We start from the raw sequence: 12,309 nt of genomic DNA, 5'->3' as shown, positions 1-12,309 counted from the left end.
ATTTTTTGCTCGAATATGAGCTGCCAGGAGGGTAAAAGCAAGCACCAAAACGATCGGAAAGGTGCGCAGATATTTAGCGAGCCCCTAGTAGCAAAGTTGACAGCCATTCAGAGCGGTATCAATAATAATAAAAAATTGGTTTTTTTGGGGAAAGGAAATGGCGCAGTATCTGTCTCATATATCGTTGGACACCTGAACCGCGCCGTAAGGGAAGGGACAAAGGAGGGAGTGAAAGAAGAACGGAAGAAAGAGGTGCCGTAGTGTAGGGCTCCGGAATAATTTCGACCACCTGGGGATCTTTAACGTGCACTGACATCGCACAGCACACGGGCGCCTTAGCGTTTTTCCTCCATAAACACGCAGCCGCCAAGTTTCACATTTATTTAAAATGCAGCAGCAGCTTTTTTGTAGGCTGCGTTAGCTGTTCGGAATCCAAAGGCGCATGATGAGGTTGCCTTTTCAGTGACGGACCAAATCTTATGTTTAGAGCACAAATAATTACTGTGGTGCAATGTGTATACAGTCCTGCATAGCACCCGTACAGTACAGCACATTATTGCAGTATACCTGTGCATTCAACACACACCGGTCATACTGGTCTCAAGGTTTCAGATGTTCTTACTGCTCCTTAAAGAGTCCATCTAATGTTGGAGGTGCATAAAATAAACTATTGGCCCAAAACTATTGGCGCAGTATGATCGGTCTTGCTCTATATGGTGGTAAGGCGAGCAAAAAATTGGCAAATTTATCAGTAATTGACGATTTAAATTAACAGAGAAAGTGAGGCTAAACTCGATAGGGGCGACGTACGTGCTGTGCTCAGACGTCGTCCCCTTTCTGGCAGGCGGCCTACTGTTGCCTGCAGTGACTACACTACATCTGGTGAAGTCTGAGTGCAATTTAAACATTACTATTCGAAGAAACTTCAGGCGCTTCGAACAGATTTTTTTTCATGCAGTTAGGGACAATGTACTGTGCTAAGGCAAGGCTGTACTGTGCCAGTACTGTGCGGTTTAACATATTTTTAACGTGCCTTAATTTGCTTAACATTACTTCCCGCCAGAGGAGTATTCAAGGCTAAACTCACTTCATCTTCTAAAGACAAAGACAAAGGGATGAGGCCCAATATAGGTTACAAACAGAGCGCAGAATAACGGACCGCTTGCGCAAAACTAAACCCGTACCTTCGTGTCCTTGATTCTCTTGCCACAGTTTCGGACCTGCGTTGCAGAAACGAATCAGTGGAGTGGGTAAGTCTCTTTAAGAACAGGGATGCATATATTTTCTTCTTGTTGTTCTTGAAGAATTGGGACTGAGGGAGGAATCTCAGGCGCGTGTTCAAGTTCAAATATTGCGATAATGTTTCAGTAAGTACGCAATAAAGCCATAAAAAGAAAGTGTAACAAGCTCTAAAAAGTATGCGTGTGAAAAACCTAAAACCAACAACAACGCGATCGTCAAACATGCTCGAAGAAAAGTTTGTGAGATTTGATTGCTGTTTAAGAATGTTGCTCTCGCCAGACATTTAAATGAGAAAAGAATGCTGCATTATGAACTTCTCAAAAAGTATGGAGATCCGTAGCACGCCTCTCGTTTAATATTTTACCACAGAGGGGAAGATGAGTTGTAAATTTTTTTCTGTCATATACACGTGACAATTCCACGACACCCGAGACAATGATGAAGGATGATTGTTTTCTGCAGATCGGTTCAATACCGCCAGCGGATTTGCTTTGAGAATATTGAATCTTACCACGAAACGCTCAGTATTTTTTTCCCTTGAAATACACGATACAACGTAAGCCTTCAAAATGTTGAACGTTAGCATCAGTGCTGTGTTTGACATATAAGCTCGAGTGCCACCGCAAGCGAAAAGAAATCCTTATTACCATCATACGTGTAGGCATACGGAACATCATGGCCACTCATACAACGCTTGTCGGAGTATTGGATGTAGCCATGCGCCTGCAGGAGTGCCTCGCCCAACATCAGGCACCTTATTCTGCGTAATAAAATGAAGTTAGGTGAAAAAGCAACTGGAGAAATGAGATACTGTAGCTGAAGGTCCTAACAGCTTTCTTCCGCAGGCTACAGTTGCACCGCACCGTCCTATACCGCTTATCTGCATTGTTCATCAGGTAAGATATCAAAATGTTGAAGAAACTGACGTCTTTTGAGGAAACAAGAATGATGCAGCATTTCTAGGTGTTCCTGGGAAAAGGTAGATCTTCGTTTGCAGCGAGAGCTTCAAAACAAAGTTCCTATTTTGGTTACAGAGAGAGAGAGGGAATAAATATTTAATTGTAAAAAAAAAGATCAGTGCGTATTGTGCGTGGGGTCCTCAGTTCAAGACTCCAGTGGCTTCCGCCGACGCTTTGGTGATGACGGCTAGCGCCTCCTGGTCTTCCAGGGTGCCTCTGGCCAGCGTCACCTCCCACTGCTCCAGAGCCGCGTTGTGCGGCTTTAAGTGGTTCGGTTCGGCTTCTCTGAGCATTGTTAAGAACGGCGATAGCACTTCTATTAATTAGCAACGGTGACAGCAAGTCTCGCCTGTTGGCATCCGTTTCTAATGGGTGGCATCGAGCAACTCGGTGGCGATAGCTCCCAGGCTGGCCGTCAAGCACCACACGGGACCCGGGTGTCAGCTGGTTCTAATTTCCGAGCTTTGCCCGATCGGAGTGTGAGACCCGAAAGAGCGGATGGCTGAAGTTTTGAGCTGTTACAGACGGAGAACGCCAACATGCCAAGAATGTTCGACTGGGAGTCGTAAATCGACATATGCCCCCCCCCCACACCTCCCAAACCTGTTGTTTACGGGAATGAAATGGCCATCCGCTGCGTGGGAACATTTCTCGGGACCGTAGTTATCATTAGTTCACGGTGCCGGACCCACCCGGGACGCAGCGACATGGTGTCGGTGGAGGCGGCGGCAACGGTTAATCACGGCAGACGCGGCTGTGTAAGTTTAAGGCGAGCAAGGACGCCGGAATGCTCGCGCTTCGGAAGAGACCTCGTCTTCCCCTAAGTGCCTTCCTATAGGTGGAACCATCTGCGCAAGTGCAGCGGCGGCCTTTTGTTCCCACGAGCTGTGCAGTGCAGGTGTCTTACCTTCGACGCCGATTGGGCCTCCATTCTGGCTTTTCATCACTGCTACAGGGACAGCACGGACCATAACTTGCCATTGTTGCGAGAGTGTGTTGTTGGGGACGACCTGGAAGGCGGATCCTAAAGACTGGACAGGTGATCGACATCACAGTAATTGGACGCATTTTAAATGAACTAAATTTCCCAACAAGGGACCCGGGGAAATGAAACCCTATTTAAGGAGAAGCTGGTATGTGATAAACCAGCTCCCGATTCACTTTTTTGAACTCTGCAAAAATGTAAATGTACCCACTCGTAACCTTCCTCCCATCACCCAGCTCCTATAACTCGTCGGCAGTCCTGTCCTGGTGGTGGCGGCGGTGGAATCGGCGTCGTCCTGAACGCGTGGTTCCATCAGAGTGCGACTCCGAGCCCCACCATCCAACAGCATGTCCATTTAATGTGCGTGAATGTGGGAATTTCGCCACACTGTGACGTTCCTTGTGTGTGCTACGAGGTTCCGCGTTCGACGGCGCGGCGTAGACGGAGCCCCCAGTGGCGGCGAAAACACAACCGGACCCCCTTTCATGTTTCTACTGTATATGGCTGCAAGCAACTTGAGTGAGATTGCTTTTGGGCCTGCCGCCGTGGACCGCACGGAGACGACCCAGATGACAGCGGCATCATCAATTACCGAGCCATACTCGTTGAGAGTGACGACCAGAACGAAGGGGTTTAAGCCCAACCGGACCCCCTTTCCATAGTGTCGGCACGAGTCGAACGCCGCCGCCGCCGCCGCCGCGGGGAAACGGGCTTTATCCTCCCCAATTGCCGTGGCCGTTCCAGGGCGGCCTCGTTTCGGCGGGCCTGGCCCCGTGGCAAGACGGTGGGCATCATCAATCAACCCTCCCGAGCACATCCCAGGACAAGGGACCACTTTCCCGGCCTTTTAGTGACCTCGCGTTCCGGCCTTGAGGGGCGAGTGTCATTTGATGGAGAACGGAGGCCGGTGACCCGCAAGAACCGACAGCGGGCCAGAGCGCGCCTTACCACAGCCGACGCTATGCGCTACCTCGAAGACAACCTTCTTTCCCTCGGACTCAACACGTGAGGGGGGCGAGACCATAAGTGCGGCGGTGTGTTTGTGCGCCCAAGGGAAAGCCCTAGCCCCCCCCCCCTTCTGGCGTGGGCGTCCACTTTCCCGGCCTTTTAGTGACCTCGCGTTCCGGCCTTGAGGGGCGAGTGTCATTTGATGGAGAACGGAGGCCGGTGACCCGCGGGAACCGACAGCGGGCCAGAGCGCGCCTTACCACAGCCGACGCTATGCGCTACCTCGAAGACAACCTTCTTTCCCTCGGACTCAACACGTGAGGGGGGCGAGACCATAAGTGCGGCGGTGTGTTTGTGCGCCCAAGGGAAAGCCCTAGCCCCCCCCCCCTTTCTGGCGTGGGCGTCCTCACCCTAGGAAGTGTGGGGATAAGAGGATATAAAAATCGACAAGCAGTACCGAAGAAGGCAGGCTCAGGACGACATCGTTCGCCAAGAGGGCCTTCAGCGCCGAAGCCCGACGGCGTGCAGCTTCTGCCAGCAACCGTCCGAGCTCAACTCCGGAGCCCCTCCATCGTCCCCATGAAGTCGTCGGCACGTAAGCTCGGACGCCCCAGCCTCTGAATCTTAATCATGTATAATTATTGAATATATCTGTTTGTTTAAACTGAGCCAAACGGTGTCTCTTTGCCTCTCCGTCCTTTGTGGACCTGCGCATTATGGGCGGTCATCACACTGGTGTCAGGAGTGGGGTTTCAAAAGCAAATGTCCTCTGAATGCTCCGACATTTTTTTCTTTATTCGCTGGCTTTGACCCATAACATTTACACAAAAAACACTCAACAAAAAACATACAAAACGCTATGTACATACTCTGAATGCTGCGACATTCATGACTTCAAAATTGTAATCAAAAGGGAATCACGGGACTGATTGTGGGACTTTTACTCCCATTTGAGAGGCTTGAGGCACCAGAGGGCTTGAGCGAAAAAAAATGTCGGTATCTGAGGGAGCTCCCACTCCACAGCCGTCACTCGGAGCAAGCATGTTGGCATTAGGAAGCGTCATTCCGACGTTTACGGGAGATAAGATAGGGGTTCCAATCTGCGATTTCTTTTCCATGCTAGAAGAGATTGGGAAAATGGGGGGATGGTCCGATGCTCAAATGCTGGGAATGGCGAGGTGTAAGATGGCAGGAGCTGCTCATGATTTTGCATGGCGAGACGAAAAGGTAAAATCCACAAAATCCTTTGCGGAATTTAAGAAGCTCGCGTTAGAGCATTTCGACACTGAACCACGTCACGAGCGGGTACAGAGGTTCCGTGACGCCGGACAGATGGTAGGGGAGGATGTGCGAACGTTTGCGTCGCGGCTTCAGCGCCTAGCATGCGATACGTTAAGCAGGGAGGAGGAAGGGGACCAGCTAAGGAAGAAATACGCGGAGGATCTACTTAAAGAGGAAATGACCGCTTTGTTCGAGGCTGGTCTGCAAGACCCCGTGCGCCGGTTCGTGCTCTCGCGCAAGCCGAGCAATTTCGACCAAGCCGTGGCGGCCGCATTGGATGAGGAACGAAATGAGGCGTTAACGACAGCCGCAGCGAGAGTACGCGTCATAGAGAGAGCGGTGCTCAACCCTGAGGTTGCTTTCTTGACAGAGCGGTTAGATCGCTTAGAACAGCTGCTATCTCAGCAGGTGGAACGCCAGGTTGAAGCGCGCGCTCAACAGCGCCCATTCGCGGGAAACCGGAGACCGCCACAAAGCTACAGGCGCGGTATGCGAGATTTTGAAGAAATCGTATGCTTCGCTTGCCAGGGTCGCGGACACATCGCCAGGTTCTGCCAAAACGTGCGCCGTGGGGAGCCACAAAGAGAAGCAGGCGAGACACGCCCTAAGCAATCCTACAGCGGGGCTCCAGATACCGAGACAAAAAACTAGATAGTCCTCCCCATCCCGAGGAGCATGGGGAGGGAGCAGTGGATGATGAGGTTGTGGTAGTTTGTGTGGCCGACGAGGCATGCCCTGTTGTGCGTTGCAAGTTAAATGGTTGTTGCATGGAATTGTTGATAGATACGGGGTCAAAGGTGACATTGCTTAAGGAGAGCAGTTGTAACACGCTTCGAAGGAAGTTGGACCGCGAGGTGTTGGAAGCGTCTGGTGGTATGGCAACCAAATTTGTAGGCATAACGGGGGATCCTCTTGGCATAAGTGGACTCTACCGGTTACACTTCTCTCTCGGCGGAATTGCATTGGAGCACCCCTGCTACGTATGCCCGGACACGGTGTCTCTGCCAAACGGAGTGTCAGGTATATTAGGGCAGGATTTTTTGAGAAAAGGGAAGGTAGTAGTCTCATTCTCTGAGGAAGAGGTTAATGCGGGCTGCTCAAAAGTTCCGTTTTTGAACAGGAGAGGGGCTGAGATTCGCATTACCGATATTGACACCCGTCAAACAGTGGGATCATTGGAGAAGGTGTATTCGCGGGTTGCCGTCAGGCTGGTCGATGAGGCAGTCGTCCTTCATTGGTCGGAGCACATTTTGTACGCGTTTGTGCCTTCAGATGCAGAGAGCGGCGCCGTGGGAGTGCTTGAGCCGGTCGACTCTCTCAGCAATGGCCTGAAGGCAGCCGCGTGCCTCGTGACAGTTAATGACGCCCACAGAGTGCCCCTACGGGTGGTTAACTGTAGCCAGCAGCCACTGAGCCTTCCCAAGAACAAAACATTGGCTTTTTTCACCTCTGCGATAGAGAAACGTGAGCCCACCGATGCGGTACTCGGAACTGTAGAGCATGCTAGTCCTTCGGCTGCTCCAAAGGTGTCGTTCGATCTTTCTCACGTAAAATCCAGGGAGAGGGAGGCTCTGGCTGGTTTGCTGAACGACTACTCGGAGGTATTCGCCGCGTCCAACCTGGATTTGGGCTGCTGTGGCGTTATAAAGCACAGGATAGAAACCGGCACTTCATCGCCCGTTTACCAGCGTGCGTACAGGATTCCTTACTCCCAACGTGAGGAGATGGAGCGGCAGGTGCAGGACCTGATTGATCGCGGCATTGTCGAACACTCAAAGTCACCCTGGGGAGCACAAGCACTATTGGTGGAAAAGCCAGATGGCTGGTATCGATTGGTAGTGGACTACCGCAAACTAAATGCCGTAACTCGCATCGATCCATACCCCATCCCCAATATACAGGAGACGCTTTCTCAGCTGGGCTCTGCCAGGTACTTCACGGTAGTGGACATGGCGGCGGGAATCTGGCAGATAGCAATGGATCCGGCAGATGCCGAGAAAACGGCATTCAACACGTCCTCAGGGCACTATGAATGGAAAAGAATGCCGATGGGTCTGGCCAACAGCCCTGCTGTCTGGCAGAGAACCGCTGATGTTATCCTGGCAGGTCTTCTGGGGAGGCTGTGCTTCGTGTATATGGATGACATAATCATATACAGTGACAGTTTTGAGAACCACTTGCGCGATATTGAGCAGGTTTTGATGCGACTAAGAGGAGCGGGTCTCAAGCTGAAGCCCTCGAAGTGCCAATTCCTCAAAAACGAGGTGAAATACCTCGGGCACGTTGTTTCAGCTGACGGCGTGCGACCGGACCCTGAGAAACTAAGGTGTGTCTCGGATTTTCCATCCCCGACTAGCGTCCGCCAGCTCCCGCAGTTTCTCGGCCTGATCGGTTACTACCGAAGGCACATAGAGGAGTTCGCCAAGCTCGCTAAGCCGCTCACCGCCTTAACAGCCAAAAATGTCGCTTTTCGCTGGGACGAAAACGCGGAGGATGCTTTTGGGGCCCTGAAAAGGAAGCTAATGAGTGCCCCGCTGTTGCGCCACCCGGATTTTAGTTTGCCCTTCGTTATGGCCACAGATGCGTCAAAGTTCGCAGTTGGTGCCGTGCTATCTCAGGTTATCGAGGGCAAAGAACATCCCGTTGCTTTTGCTAGCCGACAGCTGAGCCCCACAGAGCAAAAGTACGGAGCTACGGAAAGGGAGTGCCTCGCCGTTGTCTGGGCAGTAAAGCACTTCAGATGCTACCTTTACGGCCGCAAATTCAAGCTAGTCACAGACTGCCATCCTCTGAAATGGGTGATGAGTGTCAGGGACCCTAGCTCGCGACTCGCTAGATGGAATCTACACCTGCAGGAATACTGCTTTGAAGTTGAGCACAAGTCAGGAAAGACACATCTGAATGCTGATGCACTCAGCCGCACAGCTGCCGTGGCAGCTATAGATGAGTTTGTCCCCGTAGTCGACCCCGCCGAATTACGCACAGAGCAGTGCAAAGATCCTGACCTGAAGCGAATAATCGAAAGCTTAGAGCGCGCACCGTCTCACCCCGAGCAACTAGGTTATTTCATTGGCAAAGACGGCACCCTGTGTCGGCGCACGAGGCCAACCAGGAAAGGGAGACCAGAGAAAACCGCTTGGGAGAGAGTCGTCATACCTTGGTCGTGGGCAGAAAGGGTTCTTCGCGCGTTTCACGATGCGCCATGCGCCGGTCATTTTGGCGTAGCGAAGACACGCAGGCGTGTGGAGCGTTTGTACTTTTGGAGTGGCATGCGACAGGATGTTAGAGACTACTGTGCGAAGTGTCACTCCTGTCTCGAAAGAAAAACACCCAAGGGACGAAGACCAGCTCCCATTCAGCCGTTCCCTGAGGTTTCGGCTCCCTTCGAGCAGACAGGTATGGACATAATGGGCCCATTACCCACGAACACTTCCGGAAACAAGTACATTTTAGTATTTGTCGATCACCTTTCAAAATACGCGTAAGCGGTAGCACTCCCAGATCAGAAGGCAGACACGGTTGCAAGAGCATTTGTCGAACAGATCGTGCTCCGACATGGACCCCCGAGGCAACTCTTGACAGATCGGGGAACGAACTTCGTGTCGCAGCTAATGAGGAGAGTTTGCGAGCTGCTTAAGATCGCTAAGAAGCAGACAACACCGTACCATCCGGCTTGCAACGGCGCGGTGGAGCGACTGAACCAAACCGTGGCCGGGTTCCTGTCGCATTTTGTTTCGCGCGACTAGCGGGACTGGGACTTGTGGCTCCCGTATGCAATGTTTGCTACAATTCCGCAGCACACGAGAGCACGGGCGAATCGCCATTCTTTCTTCTCTACGGCCGAGACCCGGACCAGCCTAGTGAAGTGCCAGAGGGCCCCGGTCGTGTCCCATACGCTTCACTGGACGACTATAAGGTTGAGCTAGAATCGCGATTGCAAGTGGCGAGGGACATCGCAAAGGAGGCCTTAAAGAAAGCGGCGAAGCGCAGGAAGGAGGTGCACGATCGCAGTGCTAGAGACGCGCCGTTTGATGTGGGGGACAGCGTGTACATTGAAAACTGCCAAAGGCAGATTGGGCTAGCTCGTAAGTTCCAGACGAAGTGGAGAGGACCGTGCGAGGTTGTCGAAAAGCTTTCTCCGGTAAACTTCAGAGTCCGAGACGTGAACCGGCGCTTGATAAGGATACACGAAAATCGCCTCAAGTCGGCACCGGTTCAGTATTCACGAAATGAGGAAAGGGAAAGCGCGGATTTTGATGGGGACAGAAGTGAAGCGGAGCGCGCAGATAGTTCGCAAGAAACGCCCTCTAGAGCATTTGTCCGGCAGGCGCCAGAGGTGACGGCCGGAATGCCACCGAATTTACTTCATGCATTGCTAGAAGAAGAAGCGCGCGAGGTTGCCGCGCAGATAACGCCAGGAGAGGCTCCTGCCACGAGGTCTCGCGAGTCCGAAAGCAGACAAAGGGTGACAGACTTACTTAGTATGACTCATGAAGGCTGATATCCGCTGCGAAATCGGAAAGCTAAGTCGGACTAATGGCGTAAACAGAGCGGAGTTGTGAACTGGTTAGAATTGTGTAATGCCGCAGCTCATAACATTGCTATGTGCTTATGTGTTAAGTTATCGGAGTTCGTAGTTAAACCTTTCTGTCATTAAGTAACACCTTCACAGGAGAGCATGCGGAGCGCATGCAGAACCTGCCCTACTTCCTTTCGTTATCTATAATTTTGTCTCTGCCCTGGTCGTGCTAGAAGTGGGAGCTCCTTTGTAACTGTGGTAAATTTATTTCGTCCAGTTTGGACTAGAAAGGAGAGGCTTGGGTGCTGAGTTTCATGTTTATCTGTAAAAGAAGATCAGTGCTGCCCCTGGAGACGCCAGTTATGACAGCTGAGGCATATGGTGTTGTGCAGTGGTGTTGAGTGCAGCGAAAAGTGTTTTGTCGGACGCACTGTGCGAGGCGATTCAGAAAGACAAGGGGAGCTGCATGGACTCAAATGTTCGGAGAACATTCTTCTGGAGGGTGAGCGAGTGTGACATTCCTTGTGTGTGCTACGAGGTTCCGCGTTCGACGGCGCGGCGTAGACGGAGCCCCCAGTGGCGGCGAAAGCACAACCGGACCCCCTTTCATGTTTCTACTGTATATGGCTGCAAGCAACTTGAGTGAGATTGCTTTTGGGCCTGCCGCCGTGGACCGCACGGAGACGACCCAGATGACAGCGGCATCATCAATTACCGAGCCATACTCGTTGAGAGTGACGACCAGAACGAAGGGGTTTAAGCCCAACCGGACCCCCTTTCCATAGTGTCGGCACGAGTCGAACGCCGCCGCCGCCGCCGCGGGGAAACGGGCTTTATCCTCCCCAATTGCCGTGGCCGTTCCAGGGCGGCCTCGTTTCGGCGGGCCTGGCCCCGTGGCAAGACGGTGGGCATCATCAATCAACCCTCCCGAGCACATCCCAGGACAAGGGACCACTTTCCCGGCCTTTTAGTGACCTCGCGTTCCGGCCTTGAGGGGCGAGTGTCATTTGATGGAGAACGGAGGCCGGTGACCCGCGGGAACCGACAGCGGGCCAGAGCGCGCCTTACCACAGCCGACGCTATGCGCTACCTCGAAGACGAGACCATAAGTGCGGCGGTGTGTTTGTGCGCCCAAGGGAAAGCCCTAGCCCCCCCCCCCTTTCTGGCGTGGGCGTCCTCACCCTAGGGAGTGTGGGGATAAGAGGATATAAAAATCGACAAGCAGTACCGAAGAAGGCAGGCTCAGGACGACATCATTCGCCAAGAGGGCCTTCAGCGCCGAAGCCCGACGGCGTGCAGCTTCTGCCAGCAACCGTCCGAGCTCAACTCCGGAGCCCCTCCATCGTCCCCATGAAGTCGTCGGCACGTAACCTCGGACGCCCCAGCCTCTGAATCTTAATCATGTATAATTATTAAATATATCTGTTTTGTTTAAACTGAGCCATACGGTGTCTCTTTGCCTCTCCGTCCCGTGTGGACCTGCGCATTATGGGCGGTCATCACAACACCAAGGACATGTATCTGTGTATAATGTTGGGTAAATGCGGTGTAGGTGGTGGAGATTGGGTTGAGAGAGGGCTTGAATGCGTCTTAAGTGGTAGGAGTTCTCCGGGGAAAGTTTCTTATGTGGCGGGAGGTAGAGACGCCTATTACGGCGGAGGGTCTCTAGATGGGTTGAAAAATGGGATGAGAGGCGGTAGAGAGTAGAGCCAGTGTGCCCCGCTCGTTTGGTATAATCTCGAGCTAGGGCAACTGCCCTAATATTGCCATCGAGACCTGCATGTCCTGGGACCCAGGTGATGACATGGTCATACTGGAGAAGGCCGCCCAGATGGCGGAGAGCTGTGCGTGAGACACGTCCACTCGTATAGGCACCGCAGGCGGCTTGGGTGTCTGTAAAATGGGGCTGCCGTGGTTTTGAGTGTCGCCCATTTTGATGATAATGGCTATTGCTATGGCTTCTGCACCCGCCGGACATGAGGAAACGGAATACACAGGAAACTCAACATTGGCATAGTCTTTCGTAACCGAAGTCCTCCTTATGTGGTCGGATTGGGGCGCTGCTTAGTTAAGAGTCGAAGAGTGGACATCCCCTAAAAAGCGCCCTTCTTGTAAACACAACTCGAATTTCCTTGGGAGACAGGGCATTCATGGAAAAATAATTTACATGGACAGTTCAGGACTGCCGTAGTTTTTCGTAACCGAAGGGTCCCTTCTCCTTTTGGCTGTATGGCGGCCACGGAGCAAGACTATCCAGGAGGTGAAACTCCCGTCAGCGCGAGCGAGCGCAGGCGACCAGATAAAGTCACAATTGTATGCGCCGACGGGGGCGCATGCAGTGGCGGCGCCTTACGGCGCCTCGTAGAAGCAGCAGA

The sequence above is a fragment of the Amblyomma americanum genome, chromosome 6 (genome assembly GCF_052857255.1).
Source record: "Amblyomma americanum isolate KBUSLIRL-KWMA chromosome 6, ASM5285725v1, whole genome shotgun sequence".
Classification (NCBI taxonomy): domain Eukaryota; kingdom Metazoa; phylum Arthropoda; class Arachnida; order Ixodida; family Ixodidae; genus Amblyomma; species Amblyomma americanum.
This window is presented reverse-complemented; position numbering follows the sequence as displayed.